This window comes from Electrophorus electricus, chromosome 13 (assembly GCF_041902795.1).
Source record: "Electrophorus electricus isolate QZ-2024a chromosome 13, ASM4190279v1, whole genome shotgun sequence".
Classification (NCBI taxonomy): Eukaryota; Metazoa; Chordata; class Actinopteri; order Gymnotiformes; family Gymnotidae; genus Electrophorus; species Electrophorus electricus.
The window spans coordinates 12444737-12464589 of NC_137509.1; the positions used below are offsets into that span (position 1 = coordinate 12444737).

General features: G+C 47.2%; 1 long non-coding RNA gene across 1 annotated transcript in view; it reads left to right on the top strand.

Annotated features, from left to right (window-relative positions):
- Positions 1-3943: 3943 nt before the first annotated feature.
- The window catches only part of LOC145643497 (uncharacterized), a 34815-nt gene continuing 18905 nt past the window's right edge, over positions 3944-19853 (top strand). Inside the window, exon 1 of the long non-coding RNA XR_014115940.1 lies at positions 3944-4183. This is a non-coding gene — a long non-coding RNA (uncharacterized LOC145643497). The remainder of the gene's footprint in view (positions 4184-19853) is intronic.

The window sequence follows — 19853 nt, forward strand, 5'->3', positions numbered from 1 at the left end:
CAAGCCCTTCACATCAGGGGTATCGCTGCCAGGTCCTCTGATGCTGAGTGAGATCATCCCATGGCCTGACCTCGTGACATTAGCCCGGAATCCTCAGGCATAGGCAGTCATTGGCTGCTGCTTTATGTCTGACAGTAACGACCCAGACCCTGGCGGCAATGTGGGTGGTGGGGGGTGGAGGGGGGTGGAGGGTGGTGGGAGTTGGGGCAGCACGTGTCATTTGCCAAGTAGAGTAGTGGAGGTCAGCATCCAGACATGACGAGTGGATATGATAGTGCCATTAGTGCTAAATGCTAATGATTAAATTTGATGGAAGTTCAGCGGACCAAGACAAACAAACAAAACAAACAAAACAAAACCCACACATAAAAAATAGGTGAGTCCGACGACCTTTAGTGAGTTTAAATATGGCAGTGTGGCCTTGACATTTAGGGACCAGGAGTAATTCAGAACTGTTATGTGAGCTCTTTCTAAATTTACAGTTACATGTACATTTATGACATTTGGTAGGTACTCATATATAGAGCAATTTGCACATTTACACCCATGTGAAAAATAAAGTACACCCTCTTTGAATTCTGTGGTTTTACATATCAGGACATAATGAAACATCATCCTTAGTAGGTCGTAAAATGAGGTAAATACATCCTAAGATGAACACACGACGAATGACACCGTGTCATTATTTATTTAACAAAAAGTAGTGCAAAACGAAGCAGTGTGTGAAAAATGAGGGACACCCTTACTGCTTCTGTAGGGGTTCCGTAAGGGTAAGTAGCAGTCAGGTGTTGCTAATCAAATGCCTTGATTAATTGTCATCAACGAGTGTGACCACTGCTATAAAAGCAGACATTTTGGACTGGATCATTCAGGTGCATTAATGCCAAGGAGGAAAGACATCATCGATGATCGTATGAAAGTAACTGTTGTTGTAAGGCCATCATTCTACGGTGAGAGAGATTATTCACAATCGGTGAACAGTTACCAATCTTCCCAGGAGTGGACACACTACATAATGATCAGAGAAATTGTAAAAAAAACCCAAAAAAACCAAAAACAAAACAAGAGCTGTGTCTCAAACGCCACAAGCCTCAGTTAGCGCGTTCATGTTCATGACAGTACGCTCAAAAAAAAGGCCGGAAATGTACGGCTTGTTTGGAAGGGCTGCCAGGAGAAAGCTTCTGCTTTCTAAAAAGGACAATGCAGGATGGCTTTCACCCGAGCGCACCGTGAGATGTCCGGAACGATGCGCGTCAGGCAGACGAAACCAAAGTGGAGATGTTTGGCACATAATTCACAGTGCCACATTTGCCAAAAACCAATCACAGCATAGCCAGTCTCAGTGTGCGCACACCTCACACTACCTGTCAAGTGTGGTGGTGGAGGAGGCGTGAGGATTTGGGCTTGTTTTGGGCATCTGGGCACCTTGCAGTCAGTGAATCGACCATGAGCTCCTCCAGATAGCGAAGCACTCTAGAGTCGAACGTGACTCGGCCGAAACTGGGTCGCGCGACAGGACAATGGTCCCGAACACACCAGCAAATCTACAACAAAATGGCTGACAAAGAAAAATAATTAGGGGGTTGCAATGGCCCAGTCAAAGTCCAGGCCTCAACGCTGCCGGACCTTAAGAGAGCTGTGCATAAATGAACAGCCCAAAACCTCAATGAACCGAAGCACTCTTATAAAGGAGAGTGGGCCAAAACTACTCCAGAGTGATGTGAGACTGACAGTCATACGAAATACGATTATGTCGAGTTACTGCTGCTAAAGGAGGTCCTCCAGGCTATTGGCTCATGGGATGTACTCAGTTTATCACACACAGCTCGTCCATTTCGGCTTCGTTTTTGCTAAATGAGTAATGACATGGTGGAATCCGTTGCATGTTTTTGTTCATCTGAGGTTGTATTTACCTAATTTTAAGACCTGCTAAGGACCAGATGATTTCTTATTATGCGCTGATACGTAAAGCCATAGAGTTCAACGGGGGTTTATTTAGTTTTTCACATGACTGTATCAGGATGACAGTGCACACATTCCCTAGGAAGCAATCTGAATCTGAGATTAATTTGAACGGATAACATCCACATGAATCAAAATTAAGTAAATAGTACGTTTAAAAAAGGCAGAAAGTCTTACTAAGGAAAATGGAAACTTGAGGGTATTACAGAGTATTCCACTGTGAAATTCCTAAACTGCTGCAAAGATAAAAACAACCACAGTTTGTGATTGTAATGACATATTTAATAATCTCAGCCACATACAGTTCTAATTCAACCCTAGTTCAAATTCAATTCCACTGTCCAATTAAAAAATAAAAAAGTGAGGATGCGCAATGACATATGGACTCGCCTTGAAAACAAATAAACAAAACAAGCAAAGACTCATTACCAAAACACACATCTCTCTGCCAGTTAACTTCCATGAAAAGGGGTGGGGTTGATGCAGGCCTGGGGGTGGGGTTGGGGGTGGGGTAACTGCATGTTGGTTTCATGTCTGTCGGTGTGGATAATTCAACGTTGGTGCATTCTTCTCTGCCTGTCTCTGTTGTTCAATCAATACAGGAGCTAATCTGTATTAGCAGAATCAGACGCTCTCAAACTTGGATGTCAGGATCCTTTCAGGGTTCTTTGTACTCATGTCTGCTACCTTCATCCCAGGCTTGTAGAGAGCGCGGCGGCTTAATGATTGCTGCGTTGTCGGACGAGAGCACAGAAATGATGGATCCGACGTACATAGCAGATGGAAGAGATCTAAGGCTCATCACACACACACACACACACACACGCACGCACGCAAACACACACAGGCACAGACGGGGAGAGGCGAGAGATACTTACGCATCCTTTTCATAAGGGGAGGCTGGATGCATTATGCAGCGAATTACGCAGAGGTATCGTTAAACTGCTCTGATAAGCAAAAACCCTGAACACATAATCACTAGGCTTGTGATACCCAGTCCTAGTGCACTTGCATCAGACGTGGCGTGCAGGGAAAGCATGAAATCCAGGAAGGGGAGGCCCACAGCTTTATTTCTAAAGCGAACAGGACGCTGTGGTGAATTAGCATTAGGGCTGAGAGGCCTGGCCCCTCTAATTAGAGGTGAAAGGGAGATGGTAATTAAATCTCAGAGGACAGAAACAGAGGCGCCGGAACGGAAAAACAGCCTGCACTCTGAACGCGCCCTGGCGATGAGGGAGGCGATGGAGCTCCCGTGGGCCGCAACGCAGGGCACTAACGCGCCTGCCCTCGGCGACGGCACTCACGCACGAGCGCGCGGGTACAGGAGGCAGACGGGACGCACGCGTGCGACGCCCTGTCGGTGAAAAACATGCAAACCTGACTATGCACTTCTAGGCGCTGATTTGCTCTGGGAAGGAAATAACCAACTCGGGCTTCGTTTTGACACGCGTTGCGGCAAAAAAAAGAAACAAGAAAACCATTGCAGTGATGGCCGACCCGCTTTTCGTGATGGTGCTCACATTAAATGGAAATTCCAGTCCCTGTTCTGTTTGGCGTAGCAGATGCTGATGGTGCCAAGGGCTTTACTGGGGGGAAAGGCTAGGATTCCTGACGCCAATCCCGCTGCATTGTCATATGTACAGAAATCCCAACACACTGATTGACAGCCATGAGCTGAATTAGGAACATGGCTCATCAATTATTTAGCGTGCTGTGACCCATCTGTTACTGTAGTGCAGATCTCTGCTGATCAAACAAACAGTGTTTTAGAGCAACCAGGGACGCTGCAGAGCGTCCGGCAGCTTCTACACACAGACACTTTAGGGAACTTAATAACTTGCCATTTCTTCTTGTTTTGGTTGATGATTCTCAGGCCCTGAAATATTACTGTAGTTGAGCTAGCTTTCTTGTGTGCACGTCAGATGTGATTTATGAAAGACAAGTGGCCTGTGAGCTAAGGCGGTTGCATGTCCCATCCCAGCTCCGCGAGTTCCGTAATTGCCACGCCTAGCGGCAGCTATACGCTTGGCCGGGATCTGACGCGGGGCCGCGCTATCCTCAGCTGACCTCTTACGGTGGGGGTGTGGTGAAAAGCCGAAGGCCTTGCCGAGTGACTCGGAGGGGCACGATGTGTCCAGTCCAACCCACACACCGCTTTATCCCGGCCCTCGGACGCTCTGGGAGAACAGCGCACAACAAAAACAGAAGCTTACTGGTGTGGGTAAGTAAGACTTTCCAAGCCCTTTTTTTAATAGATTACTGCATGGGTAAATGATACAAAGCCAAGGCTAAACGCTTCATCCACCCAGAACTGAACATGACTGTTAGGAAACGTATTGATCCGAGATGTAGTTTAAGGTGAATAAAAAAAAAAAAACCAGGGCTGCGCAATATATTGCTTAATAACCCTTATGATAATATTTTTACTGGTGATATTTATATCGCAGAGCATTGCAATATGGCAACAAGCCATATATCGAAACCCAGATTTTTATAATGTGCTGTAACCGTGCTGACCAATCTTCCAACTGAATATCCTGTAGTTATTCCAACCGAGCATTTGCATACAGAGCACATCACAATATGTACTGATACTACATAATCACAAAGCAGTCTTTTGGTTCGTGTGATGAAGCCCAACCAAAAACACAAGGAACAAACCGCAACACTTATTAACCATAAACACGTATATTGCCTCCCGGTTTTGAGAAGGGCATAAGACAATAACATTTGACCACTCGCTCCACCAGAGAATAAATAAATTAAATAAATGACCGGAGCTCAAAGTTAGCCAGCAGGGTTGATGCCTCCTAAGCCGGGTGGCACGTGCGCTGGTAAAGGCGATCCGTTTGCTGGGGAAGGGTGGCATGGCCCTGTCCTTAACCTTCTCGCCGGGGAAGCTCAGAGCAGCCAGGCTCTTTGATAAGGAGGGCAGGCAGCAGGAGAGCTTGGCTGGCGGCCCACTGCCTCCCTGACAGCTGCGGCTGAGGCTCGCATTCCGCCTGGGACACCATGGCACAGGCAGCCGATAATTTGGGGGGGCTTCTTCGTGTCATATGCTCAAATAGTCGAGCGGCAGCAGCGACGGAACGGAACTTGGACTCACGGAGGGTCACAATTCTCCCCGCACATTGATGTTTCCTTGGAGTCCTGCAGCACAGTACACTTTAGTGTATCCTAACACACCTGATTTAAGGCTTTGGATAGTTTATCTAGCCCTTCCTGACTTGATTGGTTAATCAGCTGGAGCAGGGGAAAGACTGCAGTCTAATGCTACAGTCATGGAAAGTGTTACTGGATAGAAAGTACAGGAGGCACATCATTTATGAAGTGCATTATTTATGAATGGTTGTCTCACTGAAGTCGGTGTGGAGTAGATATTGTTTTTAACCTACAGCTTGCATTCCAAACAGGGTTGACTACAACACCATTCTTACTATAACTTCCACCTTAGCAGGTGTTTTAATTTTCATTGAATATTTCTTTGTCTTTTGAACATGGTTGTCAAAGAGGCTCCTGTGTTCAGAGTAAAGGAAACAAATGGTGGCACGAAACGATAACTGAGGCGTCCAGAGAGCCTAATAAAAAAAATTTAAAAAACCAATCAAATTGAAACCAATCAGCAAAATCCCTTACTGTACCTCATTCTGTTACTATTTAGCAGACCAGTGCTTTTGCTTGGACTCTGAGGTGAGCTGCAGAAATTCTCAGAGGAAGACACCTTGCGATGGACTTCTGCAGTTAGTTCGCAGAGAGAATTGAGTTTGTGAGAGGACCAACCTCTGGACCTGGCCGAGGTCTCCACCGGTGGTTATAGCATCTACACAGTTGAGAGCTGGAGCTGAGCGCTCGGCATGAAGCAGCTCCTTCACGGGTTAACCTCTGCCTGCTGACCTCTGCCTCCTGACCTCTGCCTGCTGACCTCTGGCTGTCCAGACTGACGTTACCGCTGTGTGATAAAAGAGCAGGTTGGACCAGGAAGCCGGCAACAGATAAATCAAGAGAAAACACCTTTAAATAAAGGCTGAGTTAAGTGCTATGGGAAGAAAGAAGACTGAATTATGATCAGCGCTCCATTGCTCTCATGAGCTACTCTAACTTGGACCAAAACCAACCACCTGTCATTAGATCAGTTGGATTAAAGTTCTGCAATTCCACAGAGGCCAGTTCACCCTTCACCTTTACTGCATAACTGAGACTGAGCTGCCCCCTCCCCGCACCGCCTCCACCCACTTCTGGGCAAAGCATTCGTATTCATTTGTTTGGATGCTAATCCATTAACTGCTTCGTTCATGCGGATGACATCGTGAAATCCTTTCTCCGATGCCGGCCGACTTAATCCCGCTCATTCTTTCCCTGGCTGAGTCCACGGAGCCGCAAATCCAGCAGATTTCGAGGGAGAGACCCTGGTGGTATCAAAGAAGCGCCCTGGCCCACAAGCTCCTTTGGCACCTTTCCGAGGTGTGTGCCTGGATGCCCCCTGACACCGACGCCGACAAGCGCGTCCGCACATGAGCACCGGGGCCTTCGTCTGTATTACCCTGCATGCCAGCATGTCTCCTGTGTGGTGGCGTCCGTGAGGGTTCCTTTTGGCAACTGCTGCCTGGGAAAGAACCCGCGCCGGGTCACGGATCGAACAGCTGGAGCCCGTACGCTCGGCTGCTCGAGAACAGTGAAGTGCTACGGGGAGCGCGTTACATTGTTATACACCTTAACAGATGCATGGAAACAGTTCACATCTAAATACATGGCGGAGACATTTGCTGCTGTAGTAATTAAAAAAAGGACGGGCTTGAGGTCGAGGTCATATATTACTATATTACTCGACAGTAACAAGAAACATGTTTTCTTCATATAGAAGCACCGTGGCTTTGTCAAATATAAGTATAACCTGTCTGTGGAACAGTCATCCACACCCCTGCCATTCCAGAAGTACTGTCCTCAAATGTTCAACGCCACGCCCCTTTCCTGGAAACGGTCCACGCCGATGCACATGCGCACACGTGATAGAGTCTGTTTGCACGTTGCGGGGAGCTTCCACAGAATTTTAAGACCTTTTTCCAGGGATTTTTAAATAGATGTGATATTTATTTCAGGCAGTTTAAAGTGCATCGGTGTCCAACTGCATATTAGAATTGTCAGTTTTACAAGCGGGCTGAGATGCACTAGGTTTTTCGTCCTCGCTGGTGTCATCGGAGTCTGCTTTCCACCAAACAGTTGTAGAGCTTCAGCATTTCATTGACTGCTATATTGAGGAATTTAAAAATGTCAGAAACTCCAGAAACGCCTCATCCAGTCTTCCATCGAGGAACAAAAAAAAAGAAACCGAACACCCCTCTCTCAGATGACAGCGGCTCAGAAACAATTGAAGTGAGTCATGATATTCTTCTGGCTATTCATGGGAAACTAACTACACTTGACTTACTAGACACTTTAAAAAGTGACATTGGAGAGCTGAAAACTAGTATCAAATATAGCCACTGAGGACCGAGGAGGACTGGAAAGAGAATGAAATGACAATGAAAACAACTCGGCTATGGGCCACTGTAAGAAGCTTAGAAATCGAAAACGAGGTGCTCAAAGAAACAATGTTAGGGCCAAGATGCCGTAACGTGTGGGATAATATAATTTTCCCTGGAATCTCTGAAGGGAATCCCAAAAACAATACCGAAACTGCAGTGTGTGTATTTTTTGTTTGTTGTCTAAAATTTATAAGTTATAAAAAGAAATTAAAATTTTAAAACATTTTTTAAAGTTGCCTTGGTAATATTCAGACTGTATAGTGATGGCCAGCTTTATTGGTATTTATTGGTACTCCATGGTTAGTTTGACATTGTTTAGTTGGAACTTTGCACTCTGTGGTTTACCTTGTAGAATTTGATTAATGAAATTGGTGGCCAGCCAATGCCAACCAAACTTTTTTTTTTTTTTTTAATGTATGAAATTTGTTAATTAAAAAATATCTTATGGAAGCCAAGTCCTAGAACTGAGTGTGCAATGGCTTACCATTGACAGTAAGGAGTTTGTCATGGGGCTCACCCAGCAGTATCTTCCTCTTTTCTACATATATATATGCATACATACATATTCATATTTGTCTTAGTATGTCCCAAACTATAATGCTTCTTCTTGGTAAGCTTAATGCTCCAAACTATCATTTTTGGCAACACGGATGCAGTATGCTGTTAAATGGGTATATTTTCGACCTGTCGATTGTTCTTGGGTAGATATTGAAAATCACTGTGAAGAACCTTTCAGTGTCTTGCCATATATGACAGAAACCTTAATGAAGCATGAAAGTTAGGAATTATTCAATCTCGCTTTCGTTAAACACATTGTGAAGGACAAACACACTTTTGAATGATCTACTTGCTCATAATAGATACTCACCAATCTGGTGAAAAGCTGATTTTTCATTAACAATAAGACATTCTCCTTTACTTCATGGAGGTCTAACTCATGTGCATCAGTGAATTGATTGCGCCTTTTTGGAGTTCCATGAAGTAAGTAGTAGACAGAACTCCGAAGATTCCTTATATTATCAGTACATCCGGCTTACATGTGTTGTGCACATGTATTTTGTACATGTATTGCATGTATTGTGTATTGAACAATAAATCATTAAAAACATCTGCTCCTTATCTTTTAATAAATGAACATAAGCCATTAAGAAATGTTAAAATAAGTCATTAGGAAATTGTCACTTTCTAAACTGCAGAACATTTTGTGCTAAAACCATTTCTATCCATAGTAAATTAGAAAAGGATTTAGGTATGCAATCTGTTTGGAAAGCTATTCTTATGAACAGAAAACGTTTATAAATTGTAAAATGAAACGTATTCAGTATAAAGTGGTTCACAAAGATTGTTTTACTCAGAATAAACCTTATAGAATGGTGTCAATAAATACTAATTCTTGTTCTCATTGTACTTCAAATGCAACAGATAACATTTCTCATGCCATATGGGACTGTGCTTTGGTTCGGTCTTTTTGGAGAGACATTGTAAAGTAAGTTTATCCTTACACTGTGTTTTGTGAGCTGTATCACTAATGAATATCATGGCTAGGAATTCAGTTTCTTGGCTTTGTTGTTTTGCTATAGCCAAGATTACAGTTCAAAACTGGAAACAGAAGAAACTTGACATTAAGCAACTGGTTAAACACAGTAAATGACTGCCTGATTTTGAAACAGAGAATGGCTATTAGACGAGAGACGTGAGATGTTTTTAAAGATACCTGGAGCCCCTTGTTTAAAAATGATTTAATATGGCTTGATATAAGTGCAACCTCATAACTGCCACCACAAGATGTACTATCATTAAATAATCTTTGTGTGTCTTGTGTTCTTTTGTGTGGGTGTATGGTTTTGTGCAAAGAAAGAGAGAAACAGAAAGAGAGAGAGAAACAGAGAAAGAAAGCGAAAGGGCACACCCCTGACACCCATACAGCGTGCCGAGGAGTAGCAGGCGCAGAGAAGCAGACTGAGGAATCTCCCCGTCACCGGGGAAAGACTGGGGGCGGGAATTAGCAGGATTCCCCTTTCCGCTATAAAGCGCCCGCCTCCGGCAGCAGCCGTGCGGCTTTACGATACAACGGGGACATTAGCCGAGGACACAGAGGAACGCTGGAGCGAGAGGCAGGCGTGGGAGAGAGAGAGGAAGGGAGGAGGAGAGGAAGAGAGGGAGAAACAGCGCCACCCCCCCCCCCCCCCCCCCCCCGGAAGCATAGCGTCCGGCGGCCGATGGGGACCCTGTGATTTAGCCGAACCACCTGAGACGTGCAGTCGCGGGGTGCGAGCAGAAGAGCAGAGGCCGGGCGCTAAACGTGGCGCGCTAACGAGGCCAGGGTCGCGTAGCTGCTCGTACACATTCTAAGCATCAGTGTCCGCAGCTACCGAAGCGTTGGCGTATTTGAGATTCTGCATATTCTGCGTGTCTAGATCTCCTACGTGTTTTTGCACTGCACACAGCATGTATGCGTGCTAACATACAGCACCAACAGGGAGGGTGGTAATGCTAGAAGCTTCAGTGGCATTGCTAATATGACTTGAACTGTGTGGCTTTATAGTTTTGTTTTGTTTTTTATAGGTTTTATTAGCATAAAGGCAAAACAGGATTTCACACAGTCTCAGTCACTGGCATGTGGGTGTTTATGTGAATATTGTTTGTTTTTTTGGCCAATAAAAAAAAAAAGTGTTTACAAAAAAGAAGCAGGTGCAAAAATATGAGCAGGCAAGCATGCAAACACGAGCACGCACACACTCTGGTCCTCGCCCCCACAGTGCATCTCTCTCTATCTAGTTTTACTAGTGTACTCCCCTTCAGCCTGGGGACTTGTTTAAAAACAGCAGCCATGCAGAGCGCTCTGCCTGACAGCATTCTGATTGGATGAGAGAGAGAGAGAGAGAGAGAGAGAGAGAGAGAGAGAGGCAGGCTTCACACCAAAGGCAGCATTAGTTGTGATTTTTTTCCTTCATTCCCTCTCTCTGCCTCTATCTCTCTTTCCTTCCCTCTATCACATTCTTTTTGTCCCTCTCTCTCTCCTGTCAGTGAAAGGATGACAAGCGTGCGGGGTGATCTGTCACCATGCTCGCATCATCAGAGAGAGACACTGGAAGATGTGTCACAGATAGTGCATCACGCTCTAGCCCCTCTGGTAACCGAGTGTGAGAGAGGCTGCATGCCAATACTATATATCGGCCCTCACTGTCCAAACACAAGCACAGGCTCAGGCCCATGGGAATAAACAAATACATTGCACAGAATTTCACACACATCAGGATAGATTCTAAATGGGACTCTTGGTAACATAATATCTCCTTTCGTTTGCAGCATCGAGCAGACACCTTTAGCCAAAGCAACTTACAATTATGACTGAAGACAAATCAAGCAATTGAGGGTTAAGGGGCCCAGTGGCAACACTGGGAATTGAACCAGGAACCTTCAGATTACTGTTCAAGTACCTTAACCACTGAGCTACCACTGCCTTTCCCTGCGGTCCAGGGAAAAAGAACAAGGTGGAAAGAACAAGGTGTACATTTCTCAAATGAGAACGCAAGTAATGTACTGGAAGTCAACTAATATCCAATAACCTGACACTGTATTGCAGATATTCCTGTGTAATTATATACAGTGAGAATTCTTTATATTGCCCTGTACTGTTACCAGATTCTGGACTGAAATTGAGTGAAACAGATCCCAAATGCAGCCACCCTCCCCCGGTGTGTGTGAACACTCCGTTACAAGCCATGGGGAGCGGGGTCCATACCCTGGCCCAAAAGCTCTTTACAGAGTTACCCATACATCAGTGCTGCAGGCCTGCAATACATTATTAAGTGTACAGGGGTCTTGTGTTTCTTTCCACTGTTATTTATTGATCCGATGGGGGTGGTGGTTGGGGGGGGGGGTGTATGAGAGGGTTAAGGAGACTTAAGCCAGCCAGGTTCCCGTTCATCCAAGCCTGGCCTGCTAGCAGTGAGCAGCGCAGCTTGTAGGGTGGAAGGGTGGAGGTGGGGGTGGTGGGGGTTGGGGGGTTGGAGGTTGCAGTGCTCCAGCCACCCTGCCTCCCTGGAGCTGCCCGACTTTTAATGGGATCCCTAGCTCAGCAGAATGCACCTGCTCTTGAGCCACAGAAACATCCACCGTGCCCCACCTCCTCCAACCACCCCGACAGACGCCCCTCCCCCCACCTGTATCGATCGGCCAACCGGGCGGCCACACCGCTATTCATCAGGCAGACCGTGATGCTCCAGCAGCCTCCGACCCAGCTCTGCACGCACACACACACACACACACACACACACACACGCGCACGCACGCACGCACACACACACGCACACACACACACGCATGAATGACTACATCCAGGTGTGCTTTACTGACACCAATCACGTGCAACGTAGGATCAGGAACTAGTGGAGAGGACTGTTAGCCGAGGGTATGGGGTTCCAACCGGGACACACTCGAGGAGTTTCTGCGGAGGAGCGTGCAAGGGAGGATGTGGGATGAGACCTCACGCTATAAACGGGCTTTATTTCGCGCTGGTTTTTGGGGTGTTTTTATTCTGCCGAACAGGCATACTGGAAGAAGCTTCATTCTGCCCACTTACCAAAGTCTCGCCGGACCGATGCCTTCCCTTAAAGCCAACATACCTGGCACAGGCGAGGGTGGCAGCCCGTGTGCCCCCTGCACATGGAGACGGGGCGGGAGCGGGGCCCTTCTGACGGCGTCCGTCGCCTTTTATGCCAGCGACCGAGGTTTCCGTGGCGGTTTCATCACCGCATCGCTATTCAATTACCCTGACCTCCACATATGCCCTGCACTTCCCAGCCCTGTCCTGCTCGATTGCTACAGAAGGTTAATTGAAACAGAATGCGTGGCTAATTTCCCTTCTAACGAGAGTGGGCGAGCAGTAATAAGTCAAACAGACATTATAGGGCTTTCTCGAAAGCACATTGTGGAGGAGGCGGTGCACTCCTTTATCCTGTGTTTTTCTCCACGGTGAGATACACAATAGCGTGAAGGAGAAAGCGAGAGAAAAGGAAATAGCATGACGCAGAGAGAGAGAGAGAGAGAGAGAGAGAGAGAAAACACAAGAGAGAGCACATTGCCGAGTTATTTTTCAGTCAGCTGCTGAATAGAATGGCAGGGGGTACGTTTCCCTCTGCGATCGAGCCAGCAGGTCTAGTCCCGAGCTCATTACTGTGTGTGAATATGTTATTATATATGTGCATTCACAGGCCAGAGCTCATATTGTCATCACAGCTGTAAACACAAGCCTTCAATATTAGAGAGCTGAAAACTCAACCTGTTGGGCTGCCCCCACCCCCCAACAATGGAAACATTAATACTGACGAGGGCAGAAGGAAATTTTACTGTTTGGTTCCTGTTCACATTCTCAGTGCTCAAGAAAGCTCAACTTTACCTGACTTGTATTTCCCTCTCGCCGCATGCCTGTTAGAACAGGATATGGCTCGAAACTTCAATCTGCTCATGCGAGTAACCATCTGCAGGGAGGGTTCCGAGAAGCGTGCAGCCTACAGCTGAAGCTACGTCTCCATTTTTTAAAAAATGTTTTATTTCCCGTTCCCTGCAATCAGTTGTTTTATATGTACCGAAAGCGATTTGAGAGATTCCTTTTTGATTTTCTTCCTCTTCTGTCAATTGTATCCTAGTGATATCTAATTCGAAAGCAATTAGATCTCACACAGCTAAAGTACGTAATCCAGTGCGCAAATCCTGGACCAAATCTAGAAACAACAGTATGCACACATGCCATCAAAGCTCTGGTGCGACTCAGTAACAGTCTGTGGGTGTTGCGGTAAAACAACATTGCACTTTTTAGCCACTTGGCTCACAGCTAGGAAGCACAAAACGAGAGTGAACCGGAAAGGTCAGAAAACTTGTATGCTTATTTATTTATTTATTTTGCCATTAAAGTGCTATCTTTTTGCTGTATAGGTTATACAGTGGTATATTCAAGCTTCTCGTGTTTCGTCAAGACCAGACACTCAGCCAGGAAGGTATTTGTCATGAAGAAGAACCATCTCTGAGTGAGTGTGAGTGTGAGTGAGTGTGTGTGTGTGTGTGTGTGTGTGTGTGTGTGTGTGTGTGTGTGTGTGTGTGTGGTCTGGTTATATGAGATGGGGATGTCACCCATTAGAGGTGTTGCTATCCAAGAATAACATTCTGAGACTTGTGCCGAGATGACTTCTTGGCTTCATATGTGAATCTAAATCATCCCCTAACTGCATATCAGAGCTTGACTCACAGCACTACAATGTCAGTCACGTCATGTAAGCGGGAATTTAGGAACGGGTCCACCTGCAAATCAAAACACCACTGCCTCCACAAACAACACTTAGCTTGTTTTAATATTTGCACACGGATCAAAACACATGCGGATCGAAAAACAAAACCCAGCCCAAGTGCTCCACAAGCGGCATGGCCCAGCTGCACGCAACCGCAAAACAAACATGTGATCTCGGGGCTGCTGAAGTCCAGCGGGGCATCATGACGGGCACTTATCTCACTCACCATTTGATTCCAGTTGTTATTTTCTTGGGGGGCTGCTTTCTTTTTGACTACTATGGCACTGGAACATTAAAAATGTCTGGCAAGGCCAGAGAGAAGGTGGGTGGAGCGGCGGAGGGGATGAGGAGGGTGAGACCGAGGAAGGAGGTGGGGGCGTTTTATTGATGTGCAGTAGCGGAGCTGATAAAGCGCTATGGAGAATGGCTTCGCTCTCACTCGCCCTCGGCATGGCTGGATCTGCAGTGCAGCCCTGACTTGCAAGTCGCTCTTCTCTGGTTAGCCTCCTAGAGCAAAAGGGTGGCGGCGGCCGTGTGGGTGGAGCTGAGTGTGTGTGTGTGTGTGTGTGTGTGTGTGTGTGTGTGCGTACTTGCGGGGTGGATTTTGTACATGCACACAAAGGAGCAAGGCAACACACAGGATGAGCTCCCCAGACGAGATAATCGAGCAAATCACGTGACTGACTGAATATGATTATGGCGGATCTAGTTCCAGCCATGTTTCCAAAACGCGCCCGCACAGACAATAATGCCCCCCCCACCCCACCCTCACCCCCGTGTACGATCGATAACCCCCCCCCCCACACACACACACACATTTGGCAAGAGGAAGGCTAGCAAACAGAGAAGACATGTAAGAAGTCGCTTTGTCAAAAATACATATTTCAGGGGGCTAGCTGATTTACCGAGGCGACAGCCAATAAAGACAAAAATGACTTATGGCCGGCAGGGAGAGAGAGAGCGAGAGAGAGAGAGAGAGAGAGAGAGAGGTAAGGAGGAGTGTGCTCTCATCTTTTAATCAACGTCCTGTCATCATAGCTGTGGCCATTTTGCCATCTCCGGCCAGCCATGGCAGTAGGCTAATGGAGTTCTGCCATTGGGTGTCTAAATGGAGGTGACAGATATTAACCTGCAGCTCCAGGAAAAGGGGTGCTTCCCCGAACTGTGTCACTCGATTTTTGAGAAAGAAAACTCACTGGGGTTACAGCCCGAGCCTCAGAAATGGAAAACAACTGCAACAACTGGACCCGGCGGCGTCAGATGGATGTCCGTTACGATAAGTGCGAACGGCTTCTTAGGCGGGCGTGGAGTTCTGCTCTCTGAGCATGTATTAATTAACCATACCACTGCCGGTTTCTCGGAAAGTTCCGAATGGCGGCGCCGTGTTCAAATGTTCGTGCCTTGTGCCTGGGTCTTGTGATGAATTCTTGCAGCTCGCGAGTAAAGATGCAGATCTACTCTGGGAAATGGTAGTGAGCAGGGAAGAGCTCTGAGATAAAGATCTTCGTCAGATGAAGAGCTCTGAGATGAAGATCTCCGTCAGATGAAGAGCTCTGAGATGAAGATCTCCGTCAGATGAAGAGCTCTGAGATGAAGATCTCCGTCAGATGAAGAGCTCTGAGATAAAGATCTCCGTCAGATGAAGAGCTCTGAGATGAAGAGCTCCGTCAGATGAAGCTACTTTTCTGGTCTTCCTGTATTTCTGGTCTCTCGCTCTTCCTGTATTTCTGGTCTCTCTCTCTCTCTCTCTCTCTCTCTCTCTCTCTCTCTCTCTCTCTCTCTCTCTCTCTATATATATATATATATATATATATATATATATATATATATATATATATATATATATAAAATGTTATCTAGGGTTATAAATGTGTTCTTCAGTAGTAGTAGCTCATAGACGATATAGATATCTGTATCTTGCAATAAGAAAACCAACAGAATTATATATCATGTATTACTGTTTTAAGAGTTGTGGGTGTTTGCATTTTTCAAGCAGATGTCATGACAAAATAGAATTTTTTCAAGTGTGTCCTGGTGCATTCTCGCCTCCCAGTGCTTCCATCTCTCTGTTTCCATGTCTCTCTCTGCCCGTGTCACTCTCTCTGCCCCGCCGTGTCACTCTCTCTGCCCGTGTCACTCTCTCTTCCCGTGTCACTCTCTCTGATCGTGTCACCCTCTCTGCCCGTGTCACTCTCTGCCCCGCTGTGTCACTCTCTCTGCCCTGCCGTCACTCTCTCTGCCCCGCCGTGTCACTCTCTCTGCCCGTGTCACTCTCTCTGCCCTGCCGTGTCACTCTCTCTGCCCCGCCGTGTCACTCTCTCTGCCCACGTCACTCTCTCTGCCTTGTCACCCTTCCTGCCCCTGCCTTGTCACTCGCTCTGCCGCCACGAGGCCTGTGTGCTCGAGTGACCAGGGCCGCGCTTTTTCCAGCCCATTCATGGTCTCATCTAGCAGCGGAGCCTCATCGGAAAGCCTGGAAAGCTGGAAGGGCGGCCGTGCCCTCCGCGCCCCAGAAAGCGATACAGTCCCGAGGGCACAAGAGTGAGCAGGTGGGGGTGGGGGCAGGCTGTGCTGGCGCTGGTTAAAGGATCACAGCAACCTGGCGATCATGAGACTGAAACCCAATCTGAGTGTGCTGGGTGCTCAAAGCAAAGTGCCGTGGGCAGGGACAGTGCCCCATTCCAGAACACACGCACGCTCGCACACATTCCACCGACAAGGCTTCTCTCATCAAGCTTCTCAAGCTCAGTAGTCTATAAAAACTCCAGTCTTTATTGTCACCTGTTTTCAGTTCTGTCTACAGTGGAATGAAATATTTAGCAGCATATCCCCATGGCTGGCCAAGTGCCGGGGCCGTGTTCTTAGTGTCTTATACCTGAGACGGGGAGGGCTAACCTCTCAAACGCTCTCTACTCAGAAGTGTTAAAACATTAACTCGGCATGTGATGGGGTGGAAAAGCAGAGTCCCGTGTCCTTGCTGCTCTGCTGGGTAGGGGCATGCTGCCTGCTGGCATCGCCGGACCCACGTGGCGTCGCCGTTCTGGGGGGGGGGGGGGTTTAGCATGCCGACTGGAAGAGGAGGACACACCTCTGCCTGGAATACAGCTGCTGGCCTGCGACGCACAAGCATGCATCGCATGCGGCCCAGGGTCACGGCTCTGGGGCGCCGGCATGTCACATGGAGTGTTGCCATGGCGCTGTGCTACACACACGCTCTTTTTAAAGGAGCGGAGTGACAAGTGTATGGGTGGGTGATTTAAGATGATGTGGAAAGTGTAGGGCCATGTCTGGGAGGATGGGTGTATGTGTGAGTGTTTGTTCGCACATATACCTGTATTTGTGCATGTGTGTGTGTGTGTGTGTGTGTGTGTGTGTGTGTGTGTGTGTGTGTGTGTGTGTGCGCGTGAGGGTGTCGGTTGTGCATGCATGTGTGTGCTGTAGCCTGCTCGTTCTAGGCTCCATGGCTTGACGGGTGTTCAGAACAACAGGCCATCAGTGTAGAGGTCAGCAGGGGCGTTGGGAGCTGCTCCCAAGGCCAGGCCCACCACTACTGCTGCCAATGGCTACACCGGGAACATGACCCAAACGCAGACACGGAGCCTTCGCCAATCAGGGGGATCTAGCTAGTCATCGTTAGATATATTTTAGTTACGTGATGTTTGTGCTTAAATCCCATTGTGAGAAGTTAGACACGTGTGCCTCCCTGAAGGAAAATACTGTGTTGCACTTGCCTTTACACTGAGAGGAGATCAGAGAAATGGTGGAATGAGGGTGGTTTTCAGCCAGAATTCAAAACTACCGTCATGCTGGCGGGTTTTCCGTCCACCATGTTGCAGGCACGTTTATTTCTGTCCGCCAAATTAACGAATGGCAATAAATGCACATGCACGCTTCGAAATTAGTAAAACGCAGCATTAGGTGGCTTTAACACCCTGGCACAGCCGCGGTTTTAGAGCCCATTATGTATGAGGTGAATCAGGAGCATTCGCGTTTTCACGCCAGTATAAATCTCACCATTGTTTCTCCTGGCTTTCTCTCTCACTTTCTCTTGCTCTGTTTCTCACTCTCTCTCACATACCCCCCCCCCACCCCACCACACACACAGACAACTCAGATACTCAAGCTACCTCTCTGTACCGACATGCATTATGCCATTAAAGTAACTCATGGTGTAAATATTTGATGTACAGCCCAGTCGATAAAACTAGTCAAACACTCAAACCTCCAATACGCCAAAGCAGTTAAAGACTTCTGATTAAAATAGAACTGACAGGCAAGAGAGGCCCCGAGCCCCACCCCTAGCATACCCCCCGCCCCCCACACTCACCCCACCCCCTCCCCACCGCAGCCCAAGGTTCACAACACACTCCAGTGAAACGGTGTGGCAGAGACGCATTATGAATCACCCCAGGCCTGGAGCCACAGGCAAGACGGAGAACAGGCACGGAGCTGTGACCGGGCCGTAGCTCTCTCTGCATCGATGCAGGCTGATGTACAGTCAATTAAATCCAGGTGTCATGCTTGGCGTATCAATTATCTCGCTCTCTGCACAATGGGACGAGGAAGATCCTGTCTGATCTTTAACCTTGACGCTACCCAGCCAATCAGCTGCCCAGCCGATCGGCTCCGGGCGCCGTTCCGCGGGTCGTGATGCGATGCGAATTCCACAGCCATGCTGAATGAGGAGGTTTAAAAGCATGAGACAAGAAATTTTGATTCTCATAAGAACAGCTGTCTAGCTAACAGATGCTAGAATTCCAACCATATTAAAAGCAAGGTTATTATAGGGATAGGACGTCTGCTCAGCTGTGTTATTTAATACCATTTCACTTGAAATATATATATATATATATATATATATATATATATATATATATATATAAAAACAAAATAAACAAATTCATTTCACAGAATTCACATATGATTCACATATAATTCACACATGATTTTTCCTGGCATTTGTTCTCAGTCAAGCACACTGCACCTAGAAAAGAAATCACATACACCCAGACAAACAAAGCATAAAACAGCTTAAAAATGCAGTCATGCGTATTTGTCAAACTTGCACAGCTGTACGGTGCACAACTGCCTGCCCGGCTGCACGGTGCTGCATCGCGCTACTAGAAAGAAGCTGAACCCCTGTCTGGTGTCGGGTGGGGGGGGTGTTCTCTGGTCAGATCCCTGTGCCTCTCGGTGAGGTGCTACCAGCTGCTCGATCTACGAGGCCAGGCCACGCACCTCCGCGCTGACCGCTCGTCACTTGGCTTTGCAGACAGCATAATTTCGGACTGCCGTCGGCTCAAACGAGCGGCTGTGAAGCCCCGCGCCGCCAAGGGGAACTCGTGAGACACTGAAATGTCCCACCCGCCAGGCCGGGGGGAGAGACGACAGAAGCAGATGGAAAGGAACAAACTGCAGAGTCCCTGGGAACAACTGTTTACGTCATGACAGGAAAAAAGGCTAGCACTTGGGGAAGGAGAGAGAGAGAGAGAGAGAGAGAGTGAGAGAGAGAGAGAGTGAGAGTGAGAGTGAGAGAGAGAGAGAGAGTGAGAGAGAGAGAGTGAGAGTGTGAGAGAGAGAGTGAGAGTGAGAGAGAGAGAGAGAGAGAGAGAGAGAGAGAGAGAGTGTGCGTGTGTTGTTGGTGGTGGGAATGTCTTTTCAGGGTGAACTGCTGTGTTGCTATAATAACAAGGTAGTGAAGCATACTGTTGGGACCAGGCCTTTCTCTGCAGTAAAGTATTTCTTGAAACTAAAACCGAATGACAGTGGTTGTTAGCCGTCGTTCTCGGTCTATCTGCTTTATCTGTTTAGAAATGCATTTGAAAGTCATTTAAAAATTTGGCCAGGTGGAAATGGATAGGATGATGGGTGACCACATGTGGTCCTGTTTCGATGGTCATTGCTTATTGTTCACACGACTTTGCGTGCTGCAAGTGAATTTCTACTCATGGACAACCCACACTGAGATTTTATTGTCTTTTAAAGAATAATGCCAAAGTCAGTGCAACTATGCTGGGTAACGCGGTGGTTGTGTTGTGCGTGCGTATGTTGGATTCATGTAGAGAATCAAGCACTGTTTGTT